Source organism: Nyctibius grandis, chromosome Z (genome assembly GCF_013368605.1).
Source record: "Nyctibius grandis isolate bNycGra1 chromosome Z, bNycGra1.pri, whole genome shotgun sequence".
NCBI lineage: Eukaryota > Metazoa > Chordata > Aves > Nyctibiiformes > Nyctibiidae > Nyctibius > Nyctibius grandis.
The window spans coordinates 29,966,951-29,981,257 of NC_090695.1; positions in this window are offsets into that span (position 1 = coordinate 29,966,951).

The window sequence follows — 14,307 nt, forward strand, 5'->3', positions numbered from 1 at the left end:
GGCACCTGCAATGAGAAAAAACCCTCTCCTTCCAGACCTGAGGACAAGCAACAGAGAGAAGAGAGAAAGTAACCAGGAATAGCCCAAGACGAACACAAGCTGAAAAGTTTGCAAATGAGACCCCCTAAATTTGATTTCTACCCATACACTGTCCTTGAGGACTTGTGCACTTCTCTGCTGATTAGGTTTTTGATACTTCTGGCTTTTGCTCTCTGCTAAAGTTTTATTTCGGTAGTAACACTTATATTCATGAAAACAAGGAAGCAGGTTCTAAAAACTGACAAAAAAACCCCACCTCTTCGTACCCGTTTATGCAGAAAGGTACTAGTTGAACAGTAAACTGCATCTACACGGTCCATCTGCCCACAGAGATGTAAAATTTTGGATTGCAGCAGTCAGCCTGGTTTTACACATATCTGCCACCCACAGAAGGTTTTGTTTCAAAAAGGCTATTCTTGGTTGGCTATTAAAGACATTGTTCTACCTCAAAGTGTGACCAGCCAGTGGGAGTTTGTCCAGGGAATGCATGATTGCATCTCACTTCACTGCTTCATCAGTATAAATTATTGACGTTGACCAGTCAGTGCATCAGTTTGCAGGGTAGAGCTCTTCAGAAATTCAGATTATTCCACCCCAGCTTCAGTGGTGCAGTTTGATTTATTAAACTCTATTGTTTTCCTTCACTTCAGGCTTCTAATTATAATCACCCTAAGCAGACCAGGATGGGACTGTGATTGAGAGAGTTCAAGAGGAGACATTATGAAAGGTTTTGTACCAGCAAAATATTTTAGTAGTGACAAAGCATGGAAGGTGAAGACAGAGAAGACAACCTTGGAGTTGATTTCTCCCTCTGCTACCTGACACTGGAAGCAAATCACAAACTTTCGCCCGTGGCCAGAGTTCCCTCTGAGCCCTGGGAAACTGGTGCTACCCTCCTTGCCTCATGGTATCCAGGAGCTCGAGCATTGTGTGCACCCTCAGACTGCTCCACCCTGTGCTGGGACAGCCGTGAGGCAGCGCTGTGGTGGCAGAGGGGACCGGTCGGTACTCTCTCATGGTTTGTTCTTCATACAGTGAAGCCCTGCTGGCATCTTCTTAGGTCCTCTGGACAAGGTGAAAGAACATGAGCAATCACTTCTTTCTATTTGCAAAGGGAAAAAAAAAACCAAAACAAAACCCCAAAGGTTTGGTAAACTGGAAGACCCTGAGCTGTTGAAGCCTCAGCAAGGGAGATTCCCCCTGGAAACCTGCCCTGGGAGCGGCTTTTAAGCTGGGCTCTTGTTTTTCGTCCCTGCCTGAGCTGTGTCACCAGTGGGCCCTGCTTGGCCATGGGCCCCACTGAGCTAGGGTAACCTGTGGGCTGATGTCTGAGCATGACCTTGGCCATGTCCCTGACCCCATGGCGAGGCCCTGGTCGTTGCCATGGGTCTGCCCTGCTGCCACATGCAACTCCCAGCTCCCCTGCCCTTGCCCTGCTCTTCATTTTCCCTCCCTTACAGGCCTATTCTTGTGCTCCAGGAACATCGTCTGTCCTGGAGTTCAAATTATGCCTTAAGGACAGGGAACTGCTAGAGAGAGTCCAGCGCAGAGCCACAAAGATGGTTTTCTGGCAGTTTTCAGTCTTTCATTTGGTTGATTTTGTTTGCTTTGCTTTGGTTTTGTTGGGGTTTTTGTTTGTTTTAGGTTTTGCTCCCCCTCCCCCACCCTGTATAACACAGAATAAGTCAACTCCACAGCTTTATTTCTTTTTCAGTGAAAAACACAACAGTCTGTGTTGTGTCAGAATATCTAGAGTCTGGGGTTGGAGCAGCAAAGAATTTCTGGCCACTTAGGAAAGCCAGCACCATGCTACAACTGCCTTCTGATGCTTTGGGAGGAAAGGAGGTCAATGAATAGGATCAGTCAAGATTTTGTCTGTAAAAGTTCATAGGAGCCTGAGAAGGGAAACTGGATCACATAGCATTTAGCAAAAACATAAACAGAGGGAAGGAAAGGATGTAAATCTGGAATCCAGGGTGGAGCAGGATGATTCTGTAATGGGGTTTATACATGCATGTAAATATTGCTATTTCCAATGGTAGCAACATATATTTTTCATGCCTTTCAGTAAAGATTCTAAGAGATTGCTTTTTCTAGTGTTTTTCAGACAGACTATTTTTTCCCCCATTTCTCCTGTATCTTTGACATATTCACTTTCAAACCTTGGGATACTTCGGACAGGAGTTTTGGGATCCAGTGGAACTCTGCTGAAGAATTAGTGCTAGCAAGAGCACAGCCTTCATCTGCCTTGGTACAGCATATGCCCCAAGACCAAACCAAACTTAAACCCTCACTATAGACAATTGCCTTCCAAAGCTGTTCTGTGAGTCCACAAACAACACAGAGGAAAGACAAAAATGCAGAACAGTATACATAAGAGAAGCTTCTCTTCAAGTTAGTTGTAATTCACTCTTCTACATCAGGATTTTAGTAAGTGCTAGGTTGAGGGACAGCTTTGCTGAAGTGTTTGTCCATGACCACTGTGAATCCTGATCTGCAGGTTCAGAGGTTTAATAGAAAATTGCAAGTCAGAGATATAGATATACAAATGCAGAGGGATACAGGAATAGTTCTATTCTTTTCATGCATTATATTATTTATTCTTTATAATAGAACCTTTCATAGTGGGCTTTACAGGAGAAGAACATGAATTTCAGACAAAATCTCAGTGAAATTGACTTTTCTTTCTTTCTTTCTTTCCTCTGGACCATTAAAACCAGTCTGCTTTCCACTCACTGTATACTTGCAGGTAGATCCTATCACTGCTGGTACTCCCAAAATATTTCCTGTTGTGATGTTGAAATCTAGACTCTGTTTATGCGACATCTCTATTCACATGAAAGTAGGAGCAGTCATGTAGATGTGAATTAGAAGAAAGTATTGTTCATTAAAATTGAGAACAGGCTACTACATAGCTGAAAGGATCAATAGTAAGATCTGAAACCTGGCAGCTTAACTTCAGGTTGGAGGAAATAAAAGTTGAGCTTGAATTTATACAGACAAGAACTGCTACTACTTCTTGTTTGCTTGCTGATTTACATGAAATATTGACAGCATAACTCAAATTCCTATTGGACAGGTATCCTCAGTGAAAACCTGGCAGTGACTGAGATGCACTGGACATCTAAAAAGACTCATGACTGAAGGGCATAAAGAGCAAGATATCCCTTTAGCCCGTAACAGTGGTTTGTCCCATCCAGACTTGAAAATATTTTTATGGGTACCTGATCATTTACAAGCAAAAGACGAAAATTCAGCTGCCTATCTCCTACAACAAACATTTTGTTGCCAATTTGTAATGATCTATGCAAGCATTAATACTTACATAAATAGGACCAGGGATTTAATTTAGTATCAATTCTACCTGCCTGTCTCCCAGCCTGGAGTCCCCCAGGCACAGGCTGCTTGACCTGCCTGTTTGAGGTCTGTTGCTTGAGAAAGCAGATTTCTCTGGGCTCTCCTCCTCTCTCTCCCCTGCAGCAATGAAGAAGCTCCTTGCTGGAATGGAGAGATCACGTGGCCGGAGATGGCCTTAAGAGACTCCACGGACTAACACGGTTCCTCACAGCCCTCTGAAGGCATGTCTGCAAGATCTGTCATCAGGCTGAAATTCATTTCTGTGTTACTGAGCAAGGGATGCTTCAGTAGAGATCTCAATCATTACTCTCTTTCTCAATCATTACTCAAGTAGGTAATTTTTAAACTTCCCACTCATTCCTCACTTACTGAGTTTAATTTTCATTTTAAAGTCCCCCAGGATTTACCCTTAGGAAACCAAATTGTCCTTACTATCTAAAATCTTAAATATAATCCTCTGCAGAGAGGGATCATTTAATACACAGTCGATGGGTTACTGCCTTTGACATGACTGGGTCCAGTGTAAACCTTGACACTGCCTGCTGGGTGTAAAGGCTATCAGAAGACAGTTGATACATTTATGTGAGACAGAGAGTATTTTCTGGCAAAACTAGAGGGGAAAATAGGCCCCATCAGTGAACATGCAAAAAGATAATACACGTGTGACCTTCCTGAAAATGTTTACTCCTGTAGTGAGAGCAGCCTTCGCAGAAGAATATTTTCTGTAGCTCTCTGTGTTACTAAGGTTAAAAAACGTGTACTGAAATTCCATGTTTATCTTTCCAGCATTTTTCAGGACCGAATGCTGTAGTCATGTCAAATAGTGACATCACATGGCATGCTGTCAGACCTTGTCCTCGCTGAACAGCATGCACCCGGTGCTGCAGTTTAATCAGGACAGATCAATAAAGGCCAGCCTTACTCAAACAGGGCTGTCATTTGATGGGTCCCAGTTCTTTCTACCGAAGTATATCACAGAATCACAGAATGGTTAGGGTTGGAACGGACCTCTGGAAATCATCTAGTCCAACCCCCTGCCAAAGCAGGTTCCCCTAGAGCACATTGCACAGGATCGTGTCCAGGTGGGTTTTGAATATCTCCAGAGAAAGAGACTCCACAACCTCCCTGGTCAGCCTGTTCCAGTGCTCTGTCACAGTCAAAGTAAAGAAGTTTTTCCTCGTGTTTAGATGGAACTTCCCATGTTTCATTTTGTGCCCATTGCCCCTTGTCCTGTCACTGGGCACCACTGAGAAGAGTTTGGCCCCATCCTCTTGACACTCGCCCTTAAGGTATTTGTAAGTATTGATAAGATCCCCCCTCAGTCTCCTCTTCTCCAGGCTAAACAGACCCAGCTCTCTCAGCCTCTCCTCATGAGAGAGATGCTCCAGTCCTCTGATCATCTTTGTAGCCCTCTGCTGGACTCTCTCCAGTAGTTCCTTATCTTTCTTGAACCGGGGAGCCCAGAATTGCACACAGTACTCCAGGTGTGGACTCACCAGGGCAGTGTAGAGGGGGAGGATAACCTCCCTTGACCTGCTGGCCACACTCTTCCTAATGCAGCCCAGGATACCACCGGCCTTCTTGGCCACAAGGGCACATCGCTGACTCATGGTGAACTTTATCAGAACTCCCATGTCTTTCTCTGCAGAGCTGCTTTCCAGCAGGTCAACCCCCAACCTGTAGTGGTACATGGGGTTATTCCTTCCTAGGTGCAGGACCCTACACTTGCCTTTGTTGAGTATCATTAGGTTCCTCTCTGTGGTAAGACTGAGGTGGGGACTGATGGCTGAAAAGGACAACAGGAGGTTAGGAGGCATGATGTGTTGGAGACAGTTTTCTGGCAAGTCCTCAGGGGACCTTTTGCTCTCTTTTTGAGCAGCGAAGTGTGAAGTTGTCTCATATGAAGAATCTATTTTTTGGAAAAGGTAATTGTGTGAATTCTGTACGGTAGGTATGTTTCAGAGTTTAAAATTACAGTCTTCTCAGGAAGCTGTCACTGTCTGGCACTGTATTTGTTCATTCTGTGTCTGGACAGAAACAATTCTGGGATAAATTAAAAAATATTTCGCTGTGCAAGCTCATTTAGTTTAAAAGTAACTAGAGATTACTTTTTGCTCAGTGACTCCAAAGGCTGAACGGCCCCAGGGAGACCATTTGACAGGCCTCAGGCAGGTGCGGTGGCCAGAAGTGAAAGACACACCACTACACAGTGTAGATGATGCCTTTGTTATTTTGTAGGATTAGTGACTGTGATTCACTTTACCTACCTAATGTTACTCTGGTTGATTCCATAGAGTTACACTAAAGGAGGCTACAGCAGCAAGCAAGTAGCAAGGAAAGCAGTGATGCAGACATCTCCAGGAAGACTGGGAGAATGCCATGAACTCTTGGAAAGCAGTGAGAAAGCCAGCCACGCCTGCCTGTTACCAGAGCGGTAATGGGATTATTGCCCAAGGCCAGAAATCTCTTATCAGACATATGTTAGGCCATTAAAACAAGCAGTCTCAAGGAAGCAAGCAGCGCTCTGTAATCAGAGGAACAGTGACACAGTCAGAACAGGCAGCAAGGCTACGTGCTGAATTCAGGAGGGACGTCACAGGCAGGGATGAGATGGTTGCACTCACCTGAGCTCTGAGAGGTGTTGAGCAGCCTACTCACACAGCTGGGCCTACCAAAAGTTTGCCTCCTTTATTAATCCCTGTGCACCATCCAGGGAAACATGTTCACCTGGAAGAGCTGCTTTGAATTAGTTTCTGCTCCAGGGACTGTAGCAGCAATGTCTCTCAGGTGCCAACTTGCAATGGGACCTTGCATGGTTGGAAAGGCAAGAGAGCGCCAGCCCCAGATGTAGTCAGAATGACAGAATAACAGCATGGCACCTCCTAAGAAAAAGTGTGTCACTTGAGTGCTTATGAAGAATAAACTCAAGCTTCTCCCTTTAACCTACAGCTTGGTGGCTGGGTCTCAAGTGGGCTGAACCTGGCATTTATGTTCTGGGAAAGAGGAGGAGGCTTTGAAGTGAGTGTGAGTGACATCGGAGGAAGAGACAGTAATATCCTTTTCAATTTGTTTACCTATAAGCAGAATAATAAACTTGCCAGATATAGGAGAAGATTTTTTGGGTTTTTTTAACCTGTCCATCTCAGGGAAATCATCACTATAATGTACCTGGATTCTGGTATGGGCCCTGCTACACAGTGTCTCTTTATCTTCCAGATTACAGAATCACAGAATCACAGAATCACAGAATGTTAGGGATTGGAAGGGACCTCGAAAGATCATCTAGTCCAATCCCCCTGCCGGGGCAGGATTGCCTAGACCATATCACACAGGAACGCGTCCAGGCGGGTTTTGAATGTCTCCAGAGAAGGAGACTCCACAACCTCTCTGGGCAGCCTGTTCCAGTGTTCAGTCACCCTTACAGTAAAGAAGTTTTTCCTCAAATTTAAGTGGAACCTCCTGTGCTCCAGCTTGCACCCATTGCCCCTTGTCCTGTCGAGGGATGTCACTGAGAAGAGCCTGGCTCCATCCTCTTGACACTTGCCCTTTACATATTTATAAACATTAATGAGGTCACCCCTCAGTCTCCTCTTCTCTAAGCTAAAGAGACCCAGCTCCCTCAGCCTCTCCTCATAAGGGAGATGTTCCACTCCCTTAATCATCTTCGTGGCTCTGCGCTGGACTCTCTCTAGCAGTTCCCTGTCCTTCTTGAACTGAGGGGCCCAGAACTGGACACAATACTCCAGATGCGGCCTCACCAGGGCAGAGTAGAGGGGGAGGAGAACCTCTCTCGATCTGCTGACCACACCCCTTCTAATACACCCCAGGATGCCATTGGCCTTCTTGGCCACAAGGGCACACTGCTGGCTCATGCTCATCCTGTTGTCCACTAGGACCCCCAGGTCCCTTTCTCCTACGCTGGTCTCCAACAGCTCTGTCCCCAACTTGTACTGGTACATGGGGTTGTTCTTGCCCAGATGCAGGACTCTACACTTGCCCTTGTTATATTTCATTAAATTTCTCCCCGCCCAACTCTCCAGCCTGTCCAGGTCTCTCTGAATGGCTGCGCAGCCTTCCGGCATCTCAGCCACTCCTCCCAGTTTTGTGTCATCAGCGAACTTGCTGACAGCACACTCTAATCCCTCATCCAAGTCATTAATGAATATATTGAATAGAACTGGTCCCAGAACCGACCCTTGCGGAACTCCGCTAGACACAGACCTCCAACTGGACTCTGTCCCGCTGACCACTACTCTCTGGCTTCTTTCCTTCAGCCAGTTTACAATCCACCTCACTACCCGATCATCCAGACCACACTTCCCCAGTTTAGCTGCGAGGATGCTGTGGGAGACCGTGTCAAACGCTTTACTGAAATCGAGATAGACCACATCCACAGCTTTACCATCATCTATCCACCGGGTAACATCCTCATAAAAGGCTATCAAGTTGGTTGAGCAAGACTTCCCCTTGGTGAAGCCATGCTGAGTGCCCCTAATGATCCCCCTATCCTTGATGTGCCTAGAGACAGCACCAAGGACAAGTTGCTCCATCACCTTTCCGGGGATGGAGGTGAGGCTGACCGGTCTATAGTTACCCGGGTCCTCCTTCCTGCCCTTTTTGAAGACTGGAGTGACATTCGCTTTCCTCCAGTCCTCAGGCACCTCTCCCGTTCCCCACGACTTAGCAAAGATGATGGAGAGTGGCCTAGCAATGACTTCCGCCAGCTCCCTCAGCACCCGCGGGTGCATCCCATCAGGGCCCATGGATTTATGGACATCCAGGTTGCTTAATTGGTCCCTGACCCAGCCCTCATCTACCAAGACAGATTCCTCCTCTATCCTGACTTCTTCTGAGGCCGCAGAGGTCCAGGGCTCCTCAGGACAGCCTCCAACAGTATAGACAGAGGCAAAGAAGGCATTCAGTAACTCCGCCTTCTTTTTATCCTCTGTCTCCAGGACCCCCACCTCATTCATCAGTGGGCCTACATTGCCTCTAGTGTGGGTTTTAGCTGCAATGTATTTGAAGAAGCCCTTTCTGTTGTCCTTGACCTCTCTTGCCAGGTTTAATTCCAAGGAGGCCTTAGCTTTCCTAGTTGCCTCCCTACATCCTCTGACAACAGAGATTCCCAAGAAGTAGCAAAAAATTTGATTAAGGATGTGGGGTAAATGCTTTTCCTGTAAGCACTCAAGATGACCAGGATTTAAATCTTGACTGTCACCCAGACACAGTAGGATATAAGGATGTCATGAAAAAATGGCACAAAAAGTTACATCCAGCGGCGCAGCAACAGAAGTTGGTCTAATAAGGGTTTCCAAAGCAGAATTAAAATGCTCTTATTTTGATAAGATTGCCGCTTACGTAGTTTAAATGAATTGTGAAGTTTTAAATACTTATTTTAATTACTGCTTCTAAGTGCTTAAGTGCACTGACATGGAATACTTACTGTCTTTTGTGCATCTGCAGAATGTCAGACGTGCTCAGCTTCACTGCTTTATTCCTTGACCTTAAGAACTGCTCAAAGAAAATTCAAAACTGTAGGAGCACTGACATGTCCCTAGGGTTGCACCAGCAAACAACAGCACTAATAGCAACAAGGTGTCCTGGTCTCAGAAAATGAGAAGCCCTAAGTGAATGGTCAGACAACGCCTTTTTCCTCCTTCTTCTCTCTCATTTCATGTTAGGAGGACAAAGGAGATAGGGAGTAATGCTGCACAATGAAGCAGTAACTGCATCAAGTCTGTAAGGCATCCAATTGCATATAAAATTGATTTCAATAGATGGTGATAGACAGAAGAGCAACTATGATGGAAGCCCAGAGGGAGAATGCACATAATAGATACTACTACAGTAAAATGAGATATAAACCGTAATACAAATAACAAAAGCGGATATAAATTCACCTCCACCAGAAACTATGGCTATTCCAGAGAAAGAAAATGACATTTGGCATATAGATAGTTCTGTTTCATTTGCAGTGAATGCATGTCTTAGTATTGGGGTCTTCTTCTTATTTTTATCTCCTCCTGGTGTAACCTATGTAACAGTTGTATTCACAGGTGGCAGATGATGCAATACATAGCTTAAAACCATTGATCTCATCAGAAGTGGTAAATGTAATGAAGCATCGGTATATGTCACAGCAATGGATTGTGCATGAAAATATGACATGGAATACCAAGCACAAACTCAGGAAGCAGCTTCTCACGCTGGAAGTTATTGTGAAAATGGTCCTTTTCTCAGGTATAATTTCCAACACAAGTCTTCTGGTCACTTCAGAAATGCAAGAACTTCATGTTGCAGTTATTTGTTGTGATTCAGCCTTTGACAGCAACTTGGCATACGTGGGAAGAAAACACAAGTTGTCATCACCTAATTGGAGAAGAATTTTGTTCTTACTGTGCTGTGCTCATGAAAATAAGGGAGAAGTAAAATACCAGATGGATTGAAATACAAGCTCCTTATATTAGAGGCAAGTGAACAAAAATATTTTACCTCATAACAGCGTCAGATCAAGGCAGAGAGTTCAACATGTTCTTCGGCACACCCATCTCTCTGTGTGAACGTAGAGTCAATAGCATTGTAAATACTGCCACATTCACAACCCTCACAAGTAAAGCAAATGGAGAAACAAGGACTGCATCTGGAAAGCAAGGTGTGACCTCCACATGAGAAAGAAGTAGAGATACACCTGCACCAACCTTCTCTCATTTGAGGAGAGGGTGAGCTCTTGGTTGTTAAGGGGAAATAAGAGTGCTGCTGCAATCTGCAGTTACATTTGTTGTATGTCACTTTTAAATAATTGTTGGATAAAATCTGACTTTCTGACTTTCCTTACAGGGAATAAGCAGGCTGCAACTGGATAACCCTTCACGGCATTTTTGGTTTTCATTTTAATTAACAAAGTTACCCTAACCATAAACATGGCCCTTGACTGGCGTACGCTTTGCTGGGTAAAAAACTGGCTGGATGGCTGGGCCCAAAGAGTTGTGGTGAATGGAGTTAAATCCAGTTGGCGGCTGGTCACAAGTGGTGTTCCCCAGGGCTCAGTATTGGGGACAGTTCTCTTTAATATCTTTATCAATGATCTGGACAAGGGGATCAAGTTCACCCTCAGTAAGTTTGCAGAGACACCAAGTTGGGTGGGAGTGTTGATCTGCTTGAAGGTAGGAAGGCTCTGCAGAGGGGTCTGGATATGCTGGATCAATGGTTCAACAAGGCCAAGTGTCGGGTCCTGCACTTGGGTCACGACAACACCATGCAATGCTACAGGCTTGGGGAAGAGTGGTTGGAAACCTGCCTGGTGGAAAAGGACCTGGCAGTGTTGATTGATGGCCTGCTGACTATGACCCAGCAGTGTGCCCAGGTGGTCAAGGAGGCCAACAGCATCCTGGCTTGTATCAGAAATAGTGTGGCCAGCAGGACTAGGGAAGTGATCATCCCCCTGTACTCGGCACTGGTGAGGCTGCACCTCGAATACTGTGTTCAGTTTTGGGTCCCTTACTACAAGAAAGACATTGAGGTGCTGGAGTGAGTCCAGAGAAGGGCAACTAAGCTGGTGAAGGGTCTGGAGCACAAGTCTTATGAGGAGCGGCTGAGGGAACTGGGGGTGTTTACTCAAAAGAAAAGGAGGCTGAGGGGAGACCTTATTGTGCTCTACCTGAAAGGAGGTTGTAGTGAGGTGGGTATCAGTCTCTTCTCCCAAGTAACAAATGATAGGACAAGAGGAAACGGCCTCAAGTTGTGCCAGGGTAGGTTTAGAGTGGACATTAGGAAAAATTTCTTCACTGAAAGGGTTATCAAGCATTGGAACATGCTGCCCAGGGAAGTGGTGGAGTCACCATCCCTGGAGGTATTTAAAAGACGTGTAGATGTGGTGCTGGGGGACATGGTTTAGTGGTGGACTTGGCAGTGCTAGGTTAACAGTTGGACTTGATGATCTTAAAGGTCATTTCCAACCAAAGTGATTCTATGATTCTATGTTTAAACACTTAAAATGTATGACTGCACAGTCCCAAATACAAAGTTCTGGCCCCACTGAATGGGATGTCCAGTTTCAATAAAACATAAGTAGGTAAATGCTGACTGGTAATTTGTTTCACATCCTCTGCTTATTTTCTGTCTCATCTACCTTCCATCCCTTGTTCAGCGGAGCAAGATTAGGGGTGAGTGACTCCTAAAATTATACACAATTCTACTGCAAAGGAGTCAAAATTGTGTATCATTCACCTCTGCCTGCCCTCAACCTACAGAACTTGATTTACAGTCATGTTTCAGCTTACAGCTCAAGCCCCTATTCAAAATCAAAAATAGGTTTTTTTAGCAGGAATTTAAAATATTTCAGAGGTTTTTCAGAGGACAAGCAGAGGGGAAAGTGAGAGACCAGTCTAAAAATCCCTTTATAAAAATTTCTCATTTTGTTTTTAACATGTTATGACTTGTTTTCTAGAATAGACAATTTGTTCAGTAAATCCTTTTGTCCAAGCATTTTTAATGAAAAAGTGACAGTAGATTGTGCATTATTAATAGAGCTGTTAAAGCCCTCCTTGGGTAGTTGACAGGACTGACCATGTACCAACAGAATAATTGCACACTACTACTGCATCAGCTGTGCCTTTGTCTTTACAGTGCACAGAAGCTGTGGCAGTATTTGCCATGACACACCCTGCCATGTCTCTCTGCCTCAACAATCACTGAATCACCAGCTTTATTCATGAGCTGAGTGAGCAGTACATCTCCAGGGCCAGAGCGGTGGTGGTGGGCGAACACCTTGACACTTCTATTCTAAAAGCAGTATACATAACAAGGAACACAAAAATACACGTGGGTCTGAAAACATAGCCTGTGCAACACTTTGCTTTGAGGACCAGACACATTTAAGCAGGAAGCTATTTATATTAATGAGTAAAAGGTTTTGCATTTAGATGTTTCTTTCAGAAGGTGAGGGGAGAAGAAAGAATATTAATAGCATCTGAAATGTATAAAAGCTGTTAAATGTTATTCATCTGGCCCAGTTACACGGCTGCCTACTTTCCAGGAGAAGCAGATGAAACAAGAAAACCTCCTGTTTACTTCACTTCGCCTATCTTCCTCGGTGCCCAAGCTACACTGTTTCCAATTTTATGAGACAATTTTCTGAAATTAAGGTAGGAAACAAGTTAATTTCCCTCAATATGGATTGTAGCATTGTGCTTGTATTTGTGTATTGTCCAAAAGATAATTCAAGGGCTTTGCATGTCATTTGTCCTAGAAAGGGAATAATATAAAAGAGAAAGTTTGCTTCCATCTTTAAGACGGATTTGTACCTAACTTAAAAAAAAAGATTTCCTCTTTTTTTTTTTGTAAAGAATTTGGATGGTTACATATGACAACAATTTACCCAGAACCTTTTTCTTCATATAGTGATGTGCTATTACCAGAAAAAAAAACTCATCGTGAAAAATGCAGTAACTTCATACAGAGAAAGAACAAGATAACAATTAAAAAATTACTCTGTCTAGAAACAAATTCGAATCCTAAGCGAAGTAATAGGACCAGCTGCAGCAGAGGCATAGGCATCAGTTAACAGTCATAAATCAATTTTAATCTAATGATAAAAATAATTGCATTTTTTCTTGAAACTTAGAGGGGAAATTGAAAATATTTTAAAACTACTTAAACCTGATAACACAAAAACTGCGGCTAAGAATTTAATGCATTTCTTCATGCAAATCAATATCCTCATATGGCTTATAGTTAGACTAAAAAAAAAGTTACTTTCATTTTTAACAGAAATGTTGGGTCATCTTAGTGCATTTTTATTCTCCAGCTGAACATTCATCTGTAAGTAATGAGTTCTTGAAAAAGAAATCAAACTGGGTCACTGCAAAGTCATCAGGCATGCTGGGGATGGGTGACGTGATACTGTGCCCTTTACATCTAAGTTGCCAGTTTAAATCCAGCCTAGGCCAGTGGTGACTGAAGCCTACTGCCAGATGTTTCTTGTCATGCATAATGGGTTGGTAGACTTAGTTCATTTTGCAGTGACAAAATAACATTTATGTATGGTCTTGTGAAACTGTCACTGAAGACAGAATGGCTTCTGCAAACCAAACTATCCCGTATCACAGAATCACAGAATGGCTGAGGTCAGCAAGGACCTCTGGACGTCATCTGGTCCAGCCCGCCTGCTCAAGCAGGTTCACCTAAAGCTGGTGCCCAGGACCATGTCCAGACAGCTTTTGAGTATCTCTAGGAAGGGAGACTCCACAACCTCTCTGGGAAACCTGTGCCAGTGGCTCAGTCACCCTCACGCTAGAAAAGTGTTTCCTGATGTCCGGAGGGAACATGCTGTATTTCAGTCTGTGCCCATTGCCTCTGGTCCTGTCACTGGACACCACTGAAAAGAGCCCGGCTCTGCCTTCTTTGCACCTTCCCTTCAGATACTAATTCACATAGATACGGTGCCTTTGAGCCATCTCTTCTTCAGGCTGAACAGTCCCAGCTGTCTCAGCTTCCCTTTGTATGTCATATGCTCCAGTACTTTAACCATCTTAGCTGCCCTTTGCTGGACTTACTCCAGTATGTCCATGCCTCTGTTCTACTGGGAAGCCCACCACTGGACAAAGCACTCCAGATATACCTCACCAGTGCTGAGTAGAGAGGAAGGATCACCTCCCTGGACCTGCTGGCAACACTCCTAATGCAGTCCAGGATACTGTTAACCTTTTTTGCCACAAGGGTGCATTGTTGGCTCATGTTCAACTTGGTGTCCACCAGGACCACCAGGTCATTTTCTGCAAAGCTGCTTCAGACACTGGTCTCATCAATGTGTCCCTCTGAGATCAGTGGTATCCCTCTGTGAAATACAGGGTCTTCAATTCATATGGGGCACACACTGGGAATGAAATGTTTGAAATTCCTAAAACTAAGCAA